This window comes from Medicago sativa, chromosome 6 (genome assembly GCF_051527215.1).
Source record: "Medicago sativa cultivar Bolivia chromosome 6, Bolivia_mono, whole genome shotgun sequence".
Lineage (NCBI taxonomy): Eukaryota > Viridiplantae > Streptophyta > Magnoliopsida > Fabales > Fabaceae > Medicago > Medicago sativa.
This window is the reverse complement of record NC_140754.1, coordinates 5,653,974-5,676,232: the sequence shown is the minus strand read 5'-3', so window position 1 is coordinate 5,676,232 and position 22,259 is coordinate 5,653,974. Positions and strand designations below refer to the sequence as shown.

Here is a 22,259-nt window from a genome sequence, read left to right as displayed (position 1 = left end):
GGGGAACCATAGAGGATTCGACAGACCTGATCTCATCTCTCTCCAAATTTTCTTAACCAATCTTTATTTTCTGTTATTTGATTTCATAAAATCAAACCAAATCTACTGCCTAGTGGCAATCCAAAAATAACTTTTATACATCCTATTTCTATAACGCAATTGAATTATTGAGATTAAAACCGTCTTTGTGGGATCAATATTTTTACTACTTCGATAGTTATTGGTACACTTGCCAATCCTCTATCAAGTATGAGAGAATGAGTGATGTTTGAAACTTGAAACTCAAATTGAAAATATAAAAGAAATGAAGGAAAGAATAATGCAAAAAGATAAATTTGAGGATAGGTGATGTTCAATTAATAAGAAAATGCCAAGATCGAATATTTGACAAAAATTACTCTCTCGTCTCTGATTAAATGAGTCATGTGTTCATTTCACACATATGAAGAAAAAAGTATAAACGAAGGGGAGAGAAAAATATTTTTAAGTGCTCTTGTTAAATGTTGATGCATTCTCCACTATCATAAATACAGAATGGAATATTTTGAATCAAGAGTGATGAAAGTAGTATTATTTAGAGTTATAATTGGAAAAAAGTAATTAATAATGTATTAAAAATTGAAATGGATCACTTATTTTAAGACAATATTTTTCACAAAAGACTCACTTATTATGGGATGGAGAGAGTAACTTTTATAGACTTTTGTATAGAAAAAAGTAATTAGAGATTATTTTACAAAAGATTAGCTACAATGCTACACCGCATATAAAGAACAACATATTATTAAACTATCCAGTCAAATTTAATTTATGGGATAGAACCTATGTATTATTGTTTCTTTATATCTCACTCTTTTTTTCCCTCTTCATTTTGCCTCAATCATCTCTCTCATAGTATGCTAGAAAGAGGAATGCTAGAAAAGGTAACCTGCCACCTCGTACACAATTCATATCAAATTCTCTCTAATTGGTCAAATTTGTCAAAGTCATCAAATAATTGTACACCACGTGTGAACACCTTGTGGCCGCAAACCATGCCCTTTTCACATGTCATAATGTGAAAATGCTAATAGCGTCTTCCAACTAATCAAAACACACTGCTATATATATAGTTGGATCTAAAAAAAGAGAGATTAGACTATTACAACATGATAAATTAAAGGAAAAAGTTAATGAATGTGTGTATAGTAATTAAAGGAAAATGTCTTAAGACACAAGTTAATGAATTAAGTATAGTAATTTTTGGTTAGAATGTGTGTATTAAATTTATTTTTTGAATTTGTAATAAATAGAATGCATAAAACTTGAAGAAATATTTCTACTTTTGGTATCTCAAATTTAGATGAGGTTCTTAAATTTAGTATTTTATACACACTTCAAATATGATTACTTTATGTAAAAGGAACTATGATAAAAAAAAAAAAATTGATCACATATTTGTATACAAATATATAGTCAACGTACTTCTTATTCCAAATTTAAATTTAAAAACTCCACATAGATATAGACAGAATTATTATAGGACAATATGAAACAAACAAACTTCCGGTTACATCCTCAGTGTAAAAACTAACAGCAATATTAATATTTGTCGTTTAAACAAGTAAATATAGAATTTTAAGATGTACTATAGTGAAATATTTCATTCAGAGTTCTAGTTACATTACAACTTACAAACTCAAAGTTTACCAGTTTGGTTTAAATGTATTTAGATGGTGTCAACAGAATATATGTTGTTCATCAGAATCACCATTTATTCTGTTGCTGCTACCAATAATGCTGCTCCTTTGTTTTCAATGAAAAAATGACAAAAAGAAGGAATTAGAGCAGTAGAGATGCTTAGCAATGTTTCTGTATTTTTTTTGTATAAAAAAAAAAATAGCTAAAATAATCAGAATAGCACTGCTGGAGAAGTTTAAAAGGACATGCAAATAATTTTCTAATTATCAAAAGGACATGAACATAAAAAATTATACCAAAACAAATTGTAAAATAAAAGTAGGTAAACCGATCACAACTCAACTTCTTCAATCCAGTTCGACAAAACTATAGTACAAACAAGATTGAACTTACAAACCAACCAGTTCTAGAACCTGCTGATTGAAAGTTTCTAACGTAAAGAGAAAAAACATCAAAATTATGTTGTCAGCCAAAGGTTGAAGGGAATCCTGTCGCAGGAGGATGGCACCACTATATGATAATATTCATATCATAGACATTCACATCTATACCATAGGCCGGTCCCATCACTCCTGCGACAGGATTCCCTCAAACCAACCTCGCATTGCCTACTCCTTGATTATTACTTGCTTCATACAAACATGTTACATAGGTATATATAGATCGATTTTAGTCTTGATCTTTTAATTTATTTATTTAATTTGTCCTTGCCATAAGTAACTTTAACCACATGCAGGAATTGCTGTGAAGTTGCCGGAATTTGGAAGTGGGAAAATAGAAGGTTGATGATGCAAAGATTTCAAAGTTGATGATATAATTTAACCCCACCATTTCCCTTTCAAGAAACTTACAGGCAGCTTACATTTGATTAATTTACTACTCTCTTCGTTTCACGATACTTGTCCATTTTGAAAAAATTACACATACCAAGGAATCAAATAAATGTTGTCATTTTTGATGAAATTCTTTGTGTTTTTTCTATAATACCCTTACTCATTTATTATTTCATTATATTATTTCTCTCTCTACAATAAATAGATAAGGGTATTATTGATAAACCAATAATTAATGTTGCATTGAAACTTGAAAATTATTCTCCAAAATGGACAAGTATTGTGAAACGGATGGAGTATTATAATGAAATTGAAAATTATTTTTTGAGGTTCTAGAAAAGGCCACTTGTTCCATTTCGATGAACACAATGAATTGAGAGAGCTTCTTATTTAATGGTCAATGGAAAATATGGGAGATAGTTGTTCCTCGTGGGATCAATTTGAATTCATTCAGCATGAAAAGGAATGTATAAGACAAGTTATAATATACTTTTCTCTAGAGGGGTCCACTAGCTAGAATCAATAGATTTTAATATATCATCGTACATTTTTATATTAATTAAATTTAATTCATCTTTATAAAACTGATTTATATACAACATAAGAGATGTGATGTGATGAAAATTTAGCTTTGTAATCTGAAAGGTAGAGTTCAAATCTCTCATGACTTATGAGACAATTGTATATTGTTCATGTACCATTATTAGTTCATCTTTAGAAGATTTTAGGATTTATACTTTTTTTAAAATCACATATTTGTTATTTTGAGACGAAAATCATATATATGTTAAACCTTGCCGGGAATTCGACATATTAAACTCATAAAATATTCAAAACAAACATTATTGGTTTGATTTTCTTTTTTAAAACAGCATCTATGAAATATATGTAAGAAAGAGTATATGAGACTTCAACCCCTAACCTAAAATGCAAAAGTTAAGGGGTGAAGTCTGAAGTGTCAAGTGACACTCTTTTTTTTTTTTTTCTTTTTAAGATATGCCCTTAATAAACTCCCCAAAGTTCCCTTAAGAAAACAAAGCTCCCCAATGTTGAAACATCTTGTAAGGATGTGGTAGCCAAAGCTAACCAAAAGAATTATTTATCTTGACTGATTTGAGTACATTTTATTTAAGCTACTCTAATAATATATTTTAAGCAACCTCAAATAAATTTATTTATAAAAAAGAGAAACCAAAAAGCCAAAAAATTATCCCTCAATCGATAGATTTATTCATTTCAAAAAAACACATTTTTTATAGAGATTAAAAATATATTTAACCCTTAAGTTAATTATATAAATATTAAAAAAATCTTTATAATTGACCTCCTCGGAAAATTTACTCTAATTTTGTCACTGCCAACATACCATTTCTCAATTCCAATATCACCCTGAGCAAAAAGTGGTTGGTAAGTCAAATGTAAATTAAAAAATTCATATTGAATAGAAAAGTAGATGATGAACCAAATATAAGGGAAGAAATTTATATTTAGTATATTAATAAAATAAATGGGTAATTTCTGTCCCATTTCTTCAGATTTGAGATCTTTGTTGTTGTTGAATAACTAATTTTGATGTCGATATACCATTTCTTTACCACTTATCGTGTTACTTCCATCAACCTTCCTTCAACTATCAATCGATTATGGATAATTAATATAAACGAAAGAAACAAGAAAATATTTGGTTAGCAATCATAAGTTTATTAGGTTTTATTTTATTTGGATCCCTTCATTTTTCATTTTGTAATTTTGATCTTTCATATTTTTACACAAATCCTTCATATTTTTTTGGTGTTAGCCCCATGTTCTCAGGGAAAGGGGCTCTCGTAATCCAAAATTCGATTGTAGGGTAAATATAACCTCGCCAAAAATTGTTTTCAGAGGAGACTTTAACTTACAAATTTTTATGAAATTTTGATTAAAATTAATTTTATTTTGATTAAAATTATAGGTATAGATAATAGATGTTTTTCATTTTCTTATTGTAACAACCTAAACATTTTTTTTAAGGAAGTAAGAAACTAAACTTATCTTTTTTAATATCTCACAAAAAATATAACAAATATAATATAAATTCTTATCTTTTTAATGACATGAATAAAATATCATTTTTATGGTCAAATTTGCTTAAAAGTATAATTAGAAAGAGAAAAAATCAGTCTAAAATGATATATTTTCTTTATATACAGTATATATATAGATATGTCATCAAAGAAGTCAATGGAATGTCAACTTTTGTAAAAAAAAAAAAAAAGAAAGATGAAAATTGATAATTAACATAAAATTTAGATAGATGAAAGTTTGAAATTGAGAGGAACTACATTTATTACGTTTACTTCCACCAGCCTTCCTTTGCAGTCACTATGTGAAAATTTAAATATTATTACGTTTACTTCCACCAGCCTTCCTTTGCAGTCACTATGTGAAAATTTAAATATTATTAGTCGAAGAGTGTTATGAACACTATTTTATCAATACTCTTCAACACACATTCTCTTATTTGATAAAACTCTTATGAGTTTTACACTTTAAAAGTTGATCCCATAAAAAAGAGTGAGACCATATAAATTTTATCGCAAATTCTATGGTACACCCAATATATTTGAGTGTACAGGTACACTTACTGTTTAAATTAATAGTTAAATGAGTTGTTTTTTGAAGAAAAATATTGTTTTTTTTTTGAAGGAAAAAATATTGTTTTTTATCATTTATCTATAACTATTAATAAAGGCAATACTTAGTTTTGGTGTAGCCTATTTTCTTTCCTATTTTACCCTCCAAGTATTGCAAATATTCCAAAAAAAACACAGATATGAAACTGTAAAATAACTGTAGGCTTTTCTCAATTCAAATCCTTAATGAAAACATGCGTGTGTATGGTAAAAGGAGAGAGAGTAGGAGGAAAGGGATGGAGTGAAATATCTTATAAATTGGAAATTAAAGACGGACAAAGAGAAGAAGAAACAAGAGGATATAAAAATGGATAGAGAAGGAAGCCACACAATATCAAGGTTTAGTATTTTGATTTCTTCTCTCCACTACCATTGATTTGCTAACAATGGAATCGCTATTTGTTTGTTATTTTAAATTTTCTGTTTATTGATGAATTTTGTCCATTTTCCGTTTACTTATAATTTTCCTCTTCAACCTCAAAACTACATCTAACAATATTGAACCTAAAAGGGAGAAAGATACAATATAGGGTAATGATAAGGAGATGGTCAGATTGTGGTGTTTTTGGCTACCATTAAAAAGTAAAACATAGTGGAATGGCTGCTTGCAGCGTCACCGTAAACATGAGCACAAGATATGGCCGCAACAACAACAAGGATCCACAAAAATTGTGTTACGGGCTTCCTTTTATGTTATGCTCATTTCTTCAATCTTTATTTCATGATTTCTGTTATAGGTTTGGTCCTCATTTGAAAGCATTTGATAGGGGAAAAATCAGAAATCATACAAATTTCGAGTATATGCTGTAGAAAACTTAAAACACAGTAACTAGCAAATAGAGAATTGATAGGGTTCAAAATCCTTTTTAATTAAAATTCCAGAATAATATTTCGCAATAACATGATTAAGACAAATATATTAGCGTGATTATCCAAACACAAACCGGTTTTTGTTTGTTAATTTCAAATCCTTCCAAATCTGAACAATATTATGTTTAAGGGATACTTTAACAACCATTAGAACGTATTGAGAATGTGATGGGAAGAGTACTACAATTGAAGGAAGAAGAACCTTGCACACAAGAGAAGTTGCCATCAGTAAGACATATATTTTTGTTTCATAAACTGTCAACTCCTTTTGTTCCTATTATAGTTTTCACTTTCTGTTATTTGTTATTGCTTAATTTTAATCTTAATTGCTTCCTTATTTGTTGTGTTTGTTTGAGTGCATCATAATCCTCTTGATCCATTAAAAACACTTTGATCTGATCCATTTTGAGAGGGCGAGTGGAGTGTTAATAAGTCTATGAACCACAACAAGATTGTGCAGATGTTGAAACTTTTCGTTGTGCTACTCTTAGATTCCATCACTATTTTTCACTCACGCTGATGCATCTGCTCTTATTTTTAGCTTGATAGTAGTTTATTACTTTTCCAGTGACTTTTTATTTCCTTTTCAATTAGTTTTCTTCATATGTAAGTGAATATCAACACACTAACAAGATTGAAGATAAACAATGAATGTGGGTTTGACAAATTTGAGAGATAACAATTTGTAACCGAGGGTTTTACGTATAAAAAAACACTACAATATTTTCAATATTTTTAGAAGTTAAATTAGCCAATCGAACTTGAAACATTAAGAAGGAGTACAATACAATATTCTTAATATCAGTATAATTCCTTTTTTACATGTTTTGATCTGATGAGTTGGTTTTGAATGACAGGTGATACTCAAAGCTTTGAAGTAAGGTGGAAGGATTAAGTGTGACATTCTTTTGAGATATTTATTGAAGTCTTTGTTGTAGGATTGATAAACTATGTTTCCTGGTGAGACTTTGTTTTGATTTATTGTACACAGTCAAAAAAGGTATCCTAATTGTGGAGAATTCTCCTATACTTGAGAGTCACTATAACATAAAATAAGGGGTTAGGGACCACTCATCTCTATAATTTCCGGTACGCATGAAAACTCATTTCGTACGAAGCAGGCATGGGAATGGGGTGTGGTTGTCTTAACGGTAAAGGTAAAGATAAGGTGATATCAATTTAGGGTGATTTCGATGTGTAGAGGTGCACCAAAAGAGAAAAATAAAATTTGTACGATTCAAGACTGCGGCGAGCAGATGTGGTGGATTGGCATTGTCTTGGGTAAGTTTAATTCAACCGAAATAATATAATTTAATAAAGCCTGGAGTTGTGTAAGATTAGAATTAGCTGGAGATGAGAATTTTTTTTTTTTTTTTTTTACAAAATCGGTTAAATTTTGCAGACACAATGAAGATCTAGGTAGCATTGGTGTAGGTTTAATGAAATGTTTCCTCTATTTAGTTCTTCACAATTCATCGAAAAATATATATGATACCCAATTAATGGTTTTTTATTTATTTAAATCTCATATTGTTTTTCTCACACTTCGCTTTCTCTTTAAGTGTTTTAATTGGCAGCGAGTGTATGACACAAACACTCATTTTCTCTGTGCTTTTTTGTGAAGAACCTCAAGAAGAGGAAGAAGTTGAATGGCAATGCTTAAGAAGACAAATAACTTTTTGCCTACCAAATATTGTACAAGACATAACTTTTTGCTTACCAAATATTTTCATAGTGTTGTTTGTTGTTATATCTTGAGGACATGTAACGATGCAAAAAATAAAAAGGTCATCAACAAAGTAGAAGGGACCCGTGTTGCATGTAGAAGAGAAAAAGGCTTGAGTCGCATTACACACATCTATAAACTATCGGAAAAACTAATGAAGCACCATTGTGAGACACATGCATGACGTGTCTTTGCTTTCAAATTATATGTAAGGTTACATTCACGAGATGAAAATATATTACGAAACATCCCCCTCAAAAAAAAAAGTAGAGCATTGCATTGATTTGTTTTCCTTAAAGTAAAACTCTTACATGCATCTCATTTTGTGTGGTGACCTAACTTTTAATTTCTTATAGCTCTACCAAAATTGAAGCTATATATCTTTTTTATCCTTTGTGCTAAGTCCAAATCAAATTTCTTGAGATGTTACCCCTGCCAAATCACAAATGACTTGCAAACACTCACATTTGTGAGTATGATAATCTGATTTTCAATTCAATTTGTTATGTGGAACCACTTTTGTACACAAATCTCCATTGCATTACCATTTAACTCTTCAAATATATGCAAACGTTTGCATAATATAAAAACGAATTGACTGCCATGAGAGTAAAATAAAATATATTTGTGTATACATACTACTTATTAATTTATACAACTAAACATAGTACAATACATATGTAAGTACTTTAACGCAGTAGAAAAAGCGGACAGACGGGCACGGGAGTGCCCGTCTGGACGCTAGTAATTATAATAACTAAATCTTATTCATCAAAAGTGTCAACGAAATAAAATTAATTTTTTTTGAATTTTTATCACTTATGATTGAGAACATTGATTATTTTTTACGATAATATGTAAAAAAAATTACTATGATTCTTATAAACAATGAAATGATGTTTTTTCTTACTAAATGATGTTCTCTAAAATATAATTAAATATTGAAAAATAGTTATTTCTTACATGAAAAATGATCGTTAATTTATAAAATTATGAAGCGAGAGGGGTGTACCGTAGAAGTTCCCATAAATGTTGGCAAATTCTATGGTACACCCAAATTTTATTCAATAAAAAGTAATTGTTAGAAAAAGTGTTCAAAATATAATGTTTCTAGCCTTTCTCATTGCTACGTTTACTTCCACCCACCTTCCTTACATCTATTACATTTACTTCTGGCTACCTTATATATTAGCACAACCGTATTGTTCATTCTACTCACCTTTTTTCCCGGGGCGGACATGGTTTGGTTCAGGATGAAAACCATCCTGAATTGAAGCATCTATGAGGAGGTTTTAGTTTATATGCATTGACATGTAATTGAAAAACTTGGTTCTTTTTAGTGTTTTAGCTTATGATGTAGGAAGAAAACTTGGTTGAAAATTCAAGCATCTATGAGGAGCTTTTTAAGGTCACCTAATTTGGTTGAATGCAAACGAAAATTGTTACTTGTTGCTGCTGTCGATAAGAGTAAGTTGACTATTAAGAGTTTAAGGGTTAGGAGTTTACAAGGATGTGGAAGTGGTTGGGTTGAAACATACTTTATGTTCAGTTTACAGTGGATTCCACCTTGTCCTGATGGTGGTTATGAAGTTATATATGATGGGTTTGAGTTGCATGGTTTTGCTTATAAGCCTAGGTTTGCTACACCTGTTACTACTCTACTTAATTATCAATGCTTCAAAAGTAATATTGGAGAATTTTGGTTCGTTGATTTATTTGAATTAATTGGTTGTTCTTTAAAAAAAAATGAATTAATTGGTTGTAATGTTTTTATATCTTTCTTGGGTATAAAATATTACACGGAAACCGGTTTTCAACCTTTTCGAAACCAATGATATAACACTGGAAAACATTCATAAAGTTTTCTGAAATAAAAACTTAAACCGAAATAGTTCAACACAATGGGCATAACAGATAGTTTAAGTAAAATGGAGAGTGAGAGTATAAATGTAGGGCTATATGGTAAAAAAATTCAATGTCGTGCTTGTTTGGTTGTGAGTTGGAAGGCAATACACGAACGTGAGTTATGTACTAAATAAACTTGTTTGGGTGCTCTTAATAATTTTACGTGATTATTGTTCCAAAATCGATTTAAGGTTGGCGCTAATATAGGTAGCTTTTGCGTCCAAAGAAAAGCACTTCAACATTTTATTGATGTGACCCAGTAATCAATTTACCATTTACTCAAGCACTCTCTTATTTTATTAACGTGCCTCTTCTTTCTTAATCATTCAAACCAGTTTTGGTAAATTCGCACTAAAAGTAATTTTGATCTAAATTATCCAAACGACTTGCATAATGAAAAAACACTTTTCAATTAAGGTATTAAAACATAAATCATGTTAAATTCAACTCACTTCTTCACCTAAATCAATTCTATAAAATCAATTCATTCAAAAACAATTACCTGCACCCCTAGATTTTGCCATGAGCACTATCAGACCCATTTTGTTCAACAGCAATACAACATGATCAAATTGCTCTTTTATTTAGCAGAATACCTATTTATAGGAAATTGCAATTTCTATCTAATACAACACACAAAAATAATGAAACCATTGAAACAAACAACGTAAATTGGTGATAATAACAATAACAATAATTATGAACTCAACAATGAAAGAAATCACTAGGAGGCATTAGGTTGTTGTACTACTTGCAAGACAGAACAAACTGATTGAATAAAAGTGAGAACAAGTAGTACAATTCCAGCAAAGGAAGCAGCAGTTTGCCAAGGAGTCTTGCCATAATCACGCCTGAGAGTAGCCTTCAAATTATTCCAAGGATTATTACAAAAAGCAATAAAGTCTTCGGAAAGAATAGAAAAATGAGAACTGATATTAGAATATACAACATTTTTGCAAATACCATTAAACCTGTTAGCCACAGAATCACTACTTTCTCCAAGCATATTATCCAGTATTTCCCTCCGAACAAGTATATCCACATCGGTCCCAGTATTTATAATGTAATCCAAAACAACAACATAATCAGAAATATATATCTCCATTGGGTAATGACACTGCTCCAAAGCAACCATATTCCGAAATAAAGTTTCGGTCCCATCGTGAACTTTTAATTGAGGAATTTCAAGAACTCCTCCCGATTTTGAGAACCTGAAGTCAAGTAAACACTTACTTTTAGTGTTCACTTTAAACTTAACTCCAGCTTCTAACAACTCAGTTGCACTCGGTAGATGTTTCATCCATTCTCTGACTCTACTCGGTCGACTTTCAATAGGATGTTGCAAATGAAATATCCTCTAATCAGATCAGTGAAGTGCCTTATACTAATATCACCATCATCAAAATACAAGTTCGATTTATTGAAATATTGAAAGTAATAAACAGTGAGTTCAAGAAAAGAAGGGAAGTTAGTGTTAGGAACACTAGCATTTGTAGAACTCAATGAAAGACTGTAAATATTTTCAATAACGAAAAAGGGAAGCTGATTTTCAAGTAATAATAAATCGTATACTATACCAGTATCTAACCAAGGTTTATCATCATAAGGGTCTGTCCAAAAAAGTTGAATAATAAAACAGGAATCGATTAAGATTAACTTAACAAGTTCATCATAAGAAAATGGTAAGGTTTCAGAATAACAGCGTTTGAAATGAGGTAAGATAGAATATTCTATGTAGCTGACCAAGGTGTTTAAACTTGTGTTGGTTCGTTGGAGAAAAGCTTTGAAGTGAATGAGTTTCTGACTTTCCATGTTTTGGAGCTGGGGTTGACGGTGGTGAAAGGGGCCAATGGAAACGACTTTGGGAGTGTATGCGTCTTCATTGTGTTTGCGAATAACAGAAGGGACCTTGTAGATGCAACAGTCATTGGTTGATGGTGGCTCTGCTGTGTTGAGCATCGCATTGATATCCACCAAGCATGACATCTTGAGATTCAGCAAGAAAATGAAAAGCTTTGGTATCCGATCAACCAACTGATACTAAGAAAAACACAATAGAACAACTCCAATACACAAATCTAAGAAACTGAAAAACCGCCGAAACAGTACACCAGAGATTGACAGACTAGTTGAAACAGCCCCTGCAATCATACTAGAATCACCATGGACCTTTTGAATTTTCTGAGCGCCACCAAAGCCTCAAAACACGCTATGGATAACCAAAAAACACAGCTGGAAAGATACGAAACAATCCCAAAATCCACTACTATTGGATGATCAAGCCTAAACTATTGAGAATAAAATGATAAACCTGGCCTCAACATTTTATTGATGTGAGTATGTGACTTGGTAATCAATTTACCATTTACTCAAGCACTCACTTATTTTATTAACGTGCCTCTTCTTTTTTAATCATTCAAACCAGTTTTGGTAAATTCGCACTCAAAAGTAATTTTGATCTAAATTATCCAAACAACTTGAATTATGAAAAATCACTTTTCAAACAAGGTATCAAAACATAAATCACCTTAAGTTAAACTCACTTTTCACCTAAATCAATTCTACAAAATCAATTCATTCAAAAACAATTTTTATAACCAAACACACATGAGACGTGACATTAGTTAGGAGTTTCTACCTGCACCCCTAGATTTTGCCATGAACACTATCAGACCCATTTTGTTCAACAACAATACAACATGATCAAGTTGCTCTTTTATTTGGCAGAACACCTAATAGAATTTCGATCTAATACAACACACAAAATAATGAAACCATTGAAACAAACAACGTACATTGATAATAATAATTATGAACTCAACAATAAAAGAAATCAAGCTAGGAGGCTTGTACAACTTGCAAGACAGAACAAATAGATTGAAGTAAAGTGAGAACAAGTAGCAAGATTCCAGCAATTGAAGCAGCAGTTTGCCAAGGAGTTTTGCAATAATCACGCCTGAGAGTAGCCTTCCACTTATTCCAACGATTACTACAGAAAGCATTTAAGTCATTGGAAAGACCAGAGAATTGAGAACTGATATTAGAACGTATAACATTTTTCCAAAGACCATTAAACAAGTTAGCCACAGAATCACTGTCTCCAAGCCAGTTTTCCAGTATTTTGTTCTGAACAAGTATATGCATCTTCGTTGAGTTTGCGAATAGCAGAGGGGACTTTGTAGATGCAACAGTCATCGGTTGAAGGTGGCTCTGCTATGTCGAGCATCGCATTGATATCCACCAAGCAGGAGGATGACATCTTTGAGAGTCAGCAAGAAAATGAAAAGCTTGGTCTTTGGAATTAAGTTTCAATTCTTTTGGCACTCCCTCGTGTCCTTATTATATGAAGATTTTCAAAATGATTTTCATATTTCTTATTTAATATTTGTGTCTATTTAATACTATTTAAAAAAAATCGTATGATAGACACACGTGGATGAAGAAGGCCTTATTTAACATACAAGAATTATATTTGTACGGCTACCTGTGAGTTTTGACAACTTTTTAGAAAAAAAATAGGAAATTATCAAAAAATTATTACAAAATAATTGTTCAAATATCATTTTTTTTAAGATACACACCCTCTAATCATAAATATAAACAAAATAAAAATTGTATGATACTTGGCCTTTGTAGCCACATATATTGTTGGATTGGGTTGTATGATATGTGCCTTTGTAGCCACATATATTGGATGGGATTGTACGATACTTGGCCTTGTAGCCACATATATTGATTGGAGATGCTAGCTTTGATATGGTTTCTTTGGGGGTTCAATTTTTGGATTTTGGTTTATAATAATTGTATAATCTTTTTCTTAAAATAAAAATGAAAATTGTAGTATCTATTCTAGATTTTCTAATTAGTGTAGTCTTTTAAAACAACAAATACTGTATTTTATCTGACTTTTATTTGATGCAAATTGATTGGAGTGTCCCTTGCATTCTTTGTTCGATCTTGTTTTATCCAAAATAAAATAAAATAAAATTGTTTCTAATATGTATAAGTCTCGTCCCTAGCATTTTATAAGTTTTAGGTTAAGTTTGAGAAAATGACCCATTTATATAATTATATCAGATTTTTTTTTTATATAAATGATGAATGGAACATGTATTAATCGTGATGTTTGACATCCCAACTATGTTATCATCCTAAGTCACTATAATACAATAACTCAATGTTTTGAAACTCAACTATGACGACACCTCAGATTAAGAACATTGTGTCAAATACACTTTGTCATATAGATTATTAATAAAAAAATAACAAAACGAAAAAAAGTATGAGGGGTCGAACGAAACCAAACAAAACTAAGTAAAACGATAGGTAGACACATCAAACTTTATATAATATTTTTTATCTGATTTGATAATCCAAACCTATAAGTTTTAAGTTTTAAGTTAAAACTTAAAACTATCAATTAGAGAATATTAATAAAGGCAATACTTAGTTTTGGTGTAGCCTATTTTCTTTCCTATTTTACCCTCCAAGTATTGCAAATATTCCAAAAAAAACACAGATATGAAACTGTAAAATAACTGTAGGCTTTTCTCAATTCAAATCCTTAATGAAAACATGCGTGTGTATGGTAAAAGGAGAGAGAGTAGGAGGAAAGGGATGGAGTGAAATATCTTATAAATTGGAAATTAAAGACGGACAAAGAGAAGAAGAAACAAGAGGATATAAAAATGGATAGAGAAGGAAGCCACACAATATCAAGGTTTAGTATTTTGATTTCTTCTCTCCACTACCATTGATTTGCTAACAATGGAATCGCTATTTGTTTGTTATTTTAAATTTTCTGTTTATTGATGAATTTTGTCCATTTTCCGTTTACTTATAATTTTCCTCTTCAACCTCAAAACTACATCTAACAATATTGAACCTAAAAGGGAGAAAGATACAATATAGGGTAATGATAAGGAGATGGTCAGATTGTGGTGTTTTTGGCTACCATTAAAAAGTAAAACATAGTGGAATGGCTGCTTGCAGCGTCACCGTAAACATGAGCACAAGATATGGCCGCAACAACAACAAGGATCCACAAAAATTGTGTTACGGGCTTCCTTTTATGTTATGCTCATTTCTTCAATCTTTATTTCATGATTTCTGTTATAGGTTTGGTCCTCATTTGAAAGCATTTGATAGGGGAAAAATCAGAAATCATACAAATTTCGAGTATATGCTGTAGAAAACTTAAAACACAGTAGGGTTTGGATTATCAAATAGAGAATTGATAGGGTTCAAAATCAGATAAGAGATAGGGTTACAAAATAGAGAATTGATAGGGTTCAAAATCCTTTTTAATTAAAATTCCAGAATAATATTTCGCAATAACATGATTAAGACAAATATATTAGCGTGATTATCCAAACACAAACCGGTTTTTGTTTGTTAATTTCAAATCCTTCCAAATCTGAACAATATTATGTTTAAGGGATACTTTAACAACCATTAGAACGTATTGAGAATGTGATGGGAAGAGTACTACAATTGAAGGAAGAAGAACCTTGCACACAAGAGAAGTTGCCATCAGTAAGACATATATTTTTGTTTCATAAACTGTCAACTCCTTTTGTTCCTATTATAGTTTTCACTTTCTGTTATTTGTTATTGCTTAATTTTAATCTTAATTGCTTCCTTATTTGTTGTGTTTGTTTGAGTGCATCATAATCCTCTTGATCCATTAAAAACACTTTGATCTGATCCATTTTGAGAGGGCGAGTGGAGTGTTAATAAGTCTATGAACCACAACAAGATTGTGCAGATGTTGAAACTTTTCGTTGTGCTACTCTTAGATTCCATCACTATTTTTCACTCACGCTGATGCATCTGCTCTTATTTTTAGCTTGATAGTAGTTTATTACTTTTCCAGTGACTTTTTATTTCCTTTTCAATTAGTTTTCTTCATATGTAAGTGAATATCAACACACTAACAAGATTGAAGATAAACAATGAATGTGGGTTTGACAAATTTGAGAGATAACAATTTGTAACCGAGGGTTTTACGTATAAAAAAACACTACAATATTTTCAATATTTTTAGAAGTTAAATTAGCCAATCGAACTTGAAACATTAAGAAGGAGTACAATACAATATTCTTAATATCAGTATAATTCCTTTTTTACATGTTTTGATCTGATGAGTTGGTTTTGAATGACAGGTGATACTCAAAGCTTTGAAGTAAGGTGGAAGGATTAAGTGTGACATTCTTTTGAGATATTTATTGAAGTCTTTGTTGTAGGATTGATAAACTATGTTTCCTGGTGAGACTTTGTTTTGATTTATTGTACACAGTCAAAAAAGGTATCCTAATTGTGGAGAATTCTCCTATACTTGAGAGTCACTATAACATAAAATAAGGGGTTAGGGACCACTCATCTCTATAATTTCCGGTACGCATGAAAACTCATTTCGTACGAAGCAGGCATGGGAATGGGGTGTGGTTGTCTTAACGGTAAAGGTAAAGATAAGGTGATATCAATTTAGGGTGATTTCGATGTGTAGAGGTGCACCAAAAGAGAAAAATAAAATTTGTACGATTCAAGACTGCGGCGAGCAGATGTGGTGGATTGGCATTGTCTTGGGTAAGTTTAATTCAACCGAAATAATATAATTTAATAAAGCCTGGAGTTGTGTAAGATTAGAATTAGCTGGAGATGAGAATTTTTTTTTTTTTTTTTTTACAAAATCGGTTAAATTTTGCAGACACAATGAAGATCTAGGTAGCATTGGTGTAGGTTTAATGAAATGTTTCCTCTATTTAGTTCTTCACAATTCATCGAAAAATATATATGATACCCAATTAATGGTTTTTTATTTATTTAAATCTCATATTGTTTTTCTCACACTTCGCTTTCTCTTTAAGTGTTTTAATTGGCAGCGAGTGTATGACACAAACACTCATTTTCTCTGTGCTTTTTTGTGAAGAACCTCAAGAAGAGGAAGAAGTTGAATGGCAATGCTTAAGAAGACAAATAACTTTTTGCCTACCAAATATTGTACAAGACATAACTTTTTGCTTACCAAATATTTTCATAGTGTTGTTTGTTGTTATATCTTGAGGACATGTAACGATGCAAAAAATAAAAAGGTCATCAACAAAGTAGAAGGGACCCGTGTTGCATGTAGAAGAGAAAAAGGCTTGAGTCGCATTACACACATCTATAAACTATCGGAAAAACTAATGAAGCACCATTGTGAGACACATGCATGACGTGTCTTTGCTTTCAAATTATATGTAAGGTTACATTCACGAGATGAAAATATATTACGAAACATCCCCCTCAAAAAAAAAAGTAGAGCATTGCATTGATTTGTTTTCCTTAAAGTAAAACTCTTACATGCATCTCATTTTGTGTGGTGACCTAACTTTTAATTTCTTATAGCTCTACCAAAATTGAAGCTATATATCTTTTTTATCCTTTGTGCTAAGTCCAAATCAAATTTCTTGAGATGTTACCCCTGCCAAATCACAAATGACTTGCAAACACTCACATTTGTGAGTATGATAATCTGATTTTCAATTCAATTTGTTATGTGGAACCACTTTTGTACACAAATCTCCATTGCATTACCATTTAACTCTTCAAATATATGCAAACGTTTGCATAATATAAAAACGAATTGACTGCCATGAGAGTAAAATAAAATATATTTGTGTATACATACTACTTATTAATTTATACAACTAAACATAGTACAATACATATGTAAGTACTTTAACGCAGTAGAAAAAGCGGACAGACGGGCACGGGAGTGCCCGTCTGGACGCTAGTAATTATAATAACTAAATCTTATTCATCAAAAGTGTCAACGAAATAAAATTAATTTTTTTTGAATTTTTATCACTTATGATTGAGAACATTGATTATTTTTTACGATAATATGTAAAAAAAATTACTATGATTCTTATAAACAATGAAATGATGTTTTTTCTTACTAAATGATGTTCTCTAAAATATAATTAAATATTGAAAAATAGTTATTTCTTACATGAAAAATGATCGTTAATTTATAAAATTATGAAGCGAGAGGGGTGTACCGTAGAAGTTCCCATAAATGTTGGCAAATTCTATGGTACACCCAAATTTTATTCAATAAAAAGTAATTGTTAGAAAAAGTGTTCAAAATATAATGTTTCTAGCCTTTCTCATTGCTACGTTTACTTCCACCCACCTTCCTTACATCTATTACATTTACTTCTGGCTACCTTATATATTAGCACAACCGTATTGTTCATTCTACTCACCTTTTTTCCCGGGGCGGACATGGTTTGGTTCAGGATGAAAACCATCCTGAATTGAAGCATCTATGAGGAGGTTTTAGTTTATATGCATTGACATGTAATTGAAAAACTTGGTTCTTTTTAGTGTTTTAGCTTATGATGTAGGAAGAAAACTTGGTTGAAAATTCAAGCATCTATGAGGAGCTTTTTAAGGTCACCTAATTTGGTTGAATGCAAACGAAAATTGTTACTTGTTGCTGCTGTCGATAAGAGTAAGTTGACTATTAAGAGTTTAAGGGTTAGGAGTTTACAAGGATGTGGAAGTGGTTGGGTTGAAACATACTTTATGTTCAGTTTACAGTGGATTCCACCTTGTCCTGATGGTGGTTATGAAGTTATATATGATGGGTTTGAGTTGCATGGTTTTGCTTATAAGCCTAGGTTTGCTACACCTGTTACTACTCTACTTAATTATCAATGCTTCAAAAGTAATATTGGAGAATTTTGGTTCGTTGATTTATTTGAATTAATTGGTTGTTCTTTAAAAAAAAATGAATTAATTGGTTGTAATGTTTTTATATCTTTCTTGGGTATAAAATATTACACGGAAACCGGTTTTCAACCTTTTCGAAACCAATGATATAACACTGGAAAACATTCATAAAGTTTTCTGAAATAAAAACTTAAACCGAAATAGTTCAACACAATGGGCATAACAGATAGTTTAAGTAAAATGGAGAGTGAGAGTATAAATGTAGGGCTATATGGTAAAAAAATTCAATGTCGTGCTTGTTTGGTTGTGAGTTGGAAGGCAATACACGAACGTGAGTTATGTACTAAATAAACTTGTTTGGGTGCTCTTAATAATTTTACGTGATTATTGTTCCAAAATCGATTTAAGGTTGGCGCTAATATAGGTAGCTTTTGCGTCCAAAGAAAAGCACTTCAACATTTTATTGATGTGACCCAGTAATCAATTTACCATTTACTCAAGCACTCTCTTATTTTATTAACGTGCCTCTTCTTTCTTAATCATTCAAACCAGTTTTGGTAAATTCGCACTAAAAGTAATTTTGATCTAAATTATCCAAACGACTTGCATAATGAAAAAACACTTTTCAATTAAGGTATTAAAACATAAATCATGTTAAATTCAACTCACTTCTTCACCTAAATCAATTCTATAAAATCAATTCATTCAAAAACAATTACCTGCACCCCTAGATTTTGCCATGAGCACTATCAGACCCATTTTGTTCAACAGCAATACAACATGATCAAATTGCTCTTTTATTTAGCAGAATACCTATTTATAGGAAATTGCAATTTCTATCTAATACAACACACAAAAATAATGAAACCATTGAAACAAACAACGTAAATTGGTGATAATAACAATAACAATAATTATGAACTCAACAATGAAAGAAATCACTAGGAGGCATTAGGTTGTTGTACTACTTGCAAGACAGAACAAACTGATTGAATAAAAGTGAGAACAAGTAGTACAATTCCAGCAAAGGAAGCAGCAGTTTGCCAAGGAGTCTTGCCATAATCACGCCTGAGAGTAGCCTTCAAATTATTCCAAGGATTATTACAAAAAGCAATAAAGTCTTCGGAAAGAATAGAAAAATGAGAACTGATATTAGAATATACAACATTTTTGCAAATACCATTAAACCTGTTAGCCACAGAATCACTACTTTCTCCAAGCATATTATCCAGTATTTCCCTCCGAACAAGTATATCCACATCGGTCCCAGTATTTATAATGTAATCCAAAACAACAACATAATCAGAAATATATATCTCCATTGGGTAATGACACTGCTCCAAAGCAACCATATTCCGAAATAAAGTTTCGGTCCCATCGTGAACTTTTAATTGAGGAATTTCAAGAACTCCTCCCGATTTTGAGAACCTGAAGTCAAGTAAACACTTACTTTTAGTGTTCACTTTAAACTTAACTCCAGCTTCTAACAACTCAGTTGCACTCGGTAGATGTTTCATCCATTCTCTGACTCTACTCGGTCGACTTTCAATAGGATGTTGCAAATGAAATATCCTCTAATCAGATCAGTGAAGTGCCTTATACTAATATCACCATCATCAAAATACAAGTTCGATTTATTGAAATATTGAAAGTAATAAACAGTGAGTTCAAGAAAAGAAGGGAAGTTAGTGTTAGGAACACTAGCATTTGTAGAACTCAATGAAAGACTGTAAATATTTTCAATAACGAAAAAGGGAAGCTGATTTTCAAGTAATAATAAATCGTATACTATACCAGTATCTAACCAAGGTTTATCATCATAAGGGTCTGTCCAAAAAAGTTGAATAATAAAACAGGAATCGATTAAGATTAACTTAACAAGTTCATCATAAGAAAATGGTAAGGTTTCAGAATAACAGCGTTTGAAATGAGGTAAGATAGAATATTCTATGTAGCTGACCAAGGTGTTTAAACTTGTGTTGGTTCGTTGGAGAAAAGCTTTGAAGTGAATGAGTTTCTGACTTTCCATGTTTTGGAGCTGGGGTTGACGGTGGTGAAAGGGGCCAATGGAAACGACTTTGGGAGTGTATGCGTCTTCATTGTGTTTGCGAATAACAGAAGGGACCTTGTAGATGCAACAGTCATTGGTTGATGGTGGCTCTGCTGTGTTGAGCATCGCATTGATATCCACCAAGCATGACATCTTGAGATTCAGCAAGAAAATGAAAAGCTTTGGTATCCGATCAACCAACTGATACTAAGAAAAACACAATAGAACAACTCCAATACACAAATCTAAGAAACTGAAAAACCGCCGAAACAGTACACCAGAGATTGACAGACTAGTTGAAACAGCCCCTGCAATCATACTAGAATCACCATGGACCTTTTGAATTTTCTGAGCGCCACCAAAGCCTCAAAACACGCTATGGATAACCAAAAAACACAGCTGGAAAGATACGAAACAATCCCAAAATCCACTACTATTGGATGATCAAGCCTAAACTATTGAGAATAAAATGATAAACCTGGCCTCAACATTTTATTGATGTGAGTATGTGACTTGGTAATCAATTTACCATTTACTCAAGCACTCACTTATTTTATTAACGTGCCTCTTCTTTTTTAATCATTCAAACCAGTTTTGGTAAATTCGCACTCAAAAGTAATTTTGATCTAAATTATCCAAACAACTTGAATTATGAAAAATCACTTTTCAAACAAGGTATCAAAACATAAATCACCTTAAGTTAAACTCACTTTTCACCTAAATCAATTCTACAAAATCAATTCATTCAAAAACAATTTTTATAACCAAACACACATGAGACGTGACATTAGTTAGGAGTTTCTACCTGCACCCCTAGATTTTGCCATGAACACTATCAGACCCATTTTGTTCAACAACAATACAACATGATCAAGTTGCTCTTTTATTTGGCAGAACACCTAATAGAATTTCGATCTAATACAACACACAAAATAATGAAACCATTGAAACAAACAACGTACATTGATAATAATAATTATGAACTCAACAATAAAAGAAATCAAGCTAGGAGGCTTGTACAACTTGCAAGACAGAACAAATAGATTGAAGTAAAGTGAGAACAAGTAGCAAGATTCCAGCAATTGAAGCAGCAGTTTGCCAAGGAGTTTTGCAATAATCACGCCTGAGAGTAGCCTTCCACTTATTCCAACGATTACTACAGAAAGCATTTAAGTCATTGGAAAGACCAGAGAATTGAGAACTGATATTAGAACGTATAACATTTTTCCAAAGACCATTAAACAAGTTAGCCACAGAATCACTGTCTCCAAGCCAGTTTTCCAGTATTTTGTTCTGAACAAGTATATGCATCTTCGTTGAGTTTGCGAATAGCAGAGGGGACTTTGTAGATGCAACAGTCATCGGTTGAAGGTGGCTCTGCTATGTCGAGCATCGCATTGATATCCACCAAGCAGGAGGATGACATCTTTGAGAGTCAGCAAGAAAATGAAAAGCTTGGTCTTTGGAATTAAGTTTCAATTCTTTTGGCACTCCCTCGTGTCCTTATTATATGAAGATTTTCAAAATGATTTTCATATTTCTTATTTAATATTTGTGTCTATTTAATACTATTTAAAAAAAATCGTATGATAGACACACGTGGATGAAGAAGGCCTTATTTAACATACAAGAATTATATTTGTACGGCTACCTGTGAGTTTTGACAACTTTTTAGAAAAAAAATAGGAAATTATCAAAAAATTATTACAAAATAATTGTTCAAATATCATTTTTTTTAAGATACACACCCTCTAATCATAAATATAAACAAAATAAAAATTGTATGATACTTGGCCTTTGTA

At 31.4% G+C, this 22,259-nt stretch overlaps 2 long non-coding RNA genes and 2 pseudogenes across 3 annotated transcripts; 2 read left to right on the top strand and 2 right to left on the bottom strand.

The window, feature by feature from the left end:
* Positions 1-5,250: 5,250 nt before the first annotated feature.
* LOC146912322 (uncharacterized) lies at positions 5,251-8,170 on the top strand. 2 transcript variants are annotated; one of them, XR_015016413.1, is made up of 3 exons: positions 5,251-5,524; positions 6,913-7,336; positions 7,680-8,170. It is a non-coding gene; the product is annotated as an uncharacterized LOC146912322 (long non-coding RNA). The 2 variants fall into 2 exon arrangements; XR_015016412.1 differs by having other exon boundaries at positions 6,913-8,170.
* Positions 8,171-10,250: 2,080 nt separating this feature from the next.
* LOC146912321 (UPF0481 protein At3g47200-like) lies at positions 10,251-12,017 on the bottom strand (annotated as a pseudogene).
* A 2,115-nt stretch (positions 12,018-14,132) lies between these two features.
* LOC146912320 (uncharacterized) lies at positions 14,133-17,157 on the top strand. Its single transcript, XR_015016411.1, has 3 exons — positions 14,133-14,406; positions 15,851-16,274; positions 16,618-17,157. It is a non-coding gene; the product is annotated as an uncharacterized LOC146912320 (long non-coding RNA).
* A 1,879-nt stretch (positions 17,158-19,036) lies between these two features.
* On the bottom strand, positions 19,037-20,955 carry LOC146912319 (UPF0481 protein At3g47200-like; annotated as a pseudogene).
* Between the last annotated feature and the right edge of the window lie 1,304 nt (positions 20,956-22,259).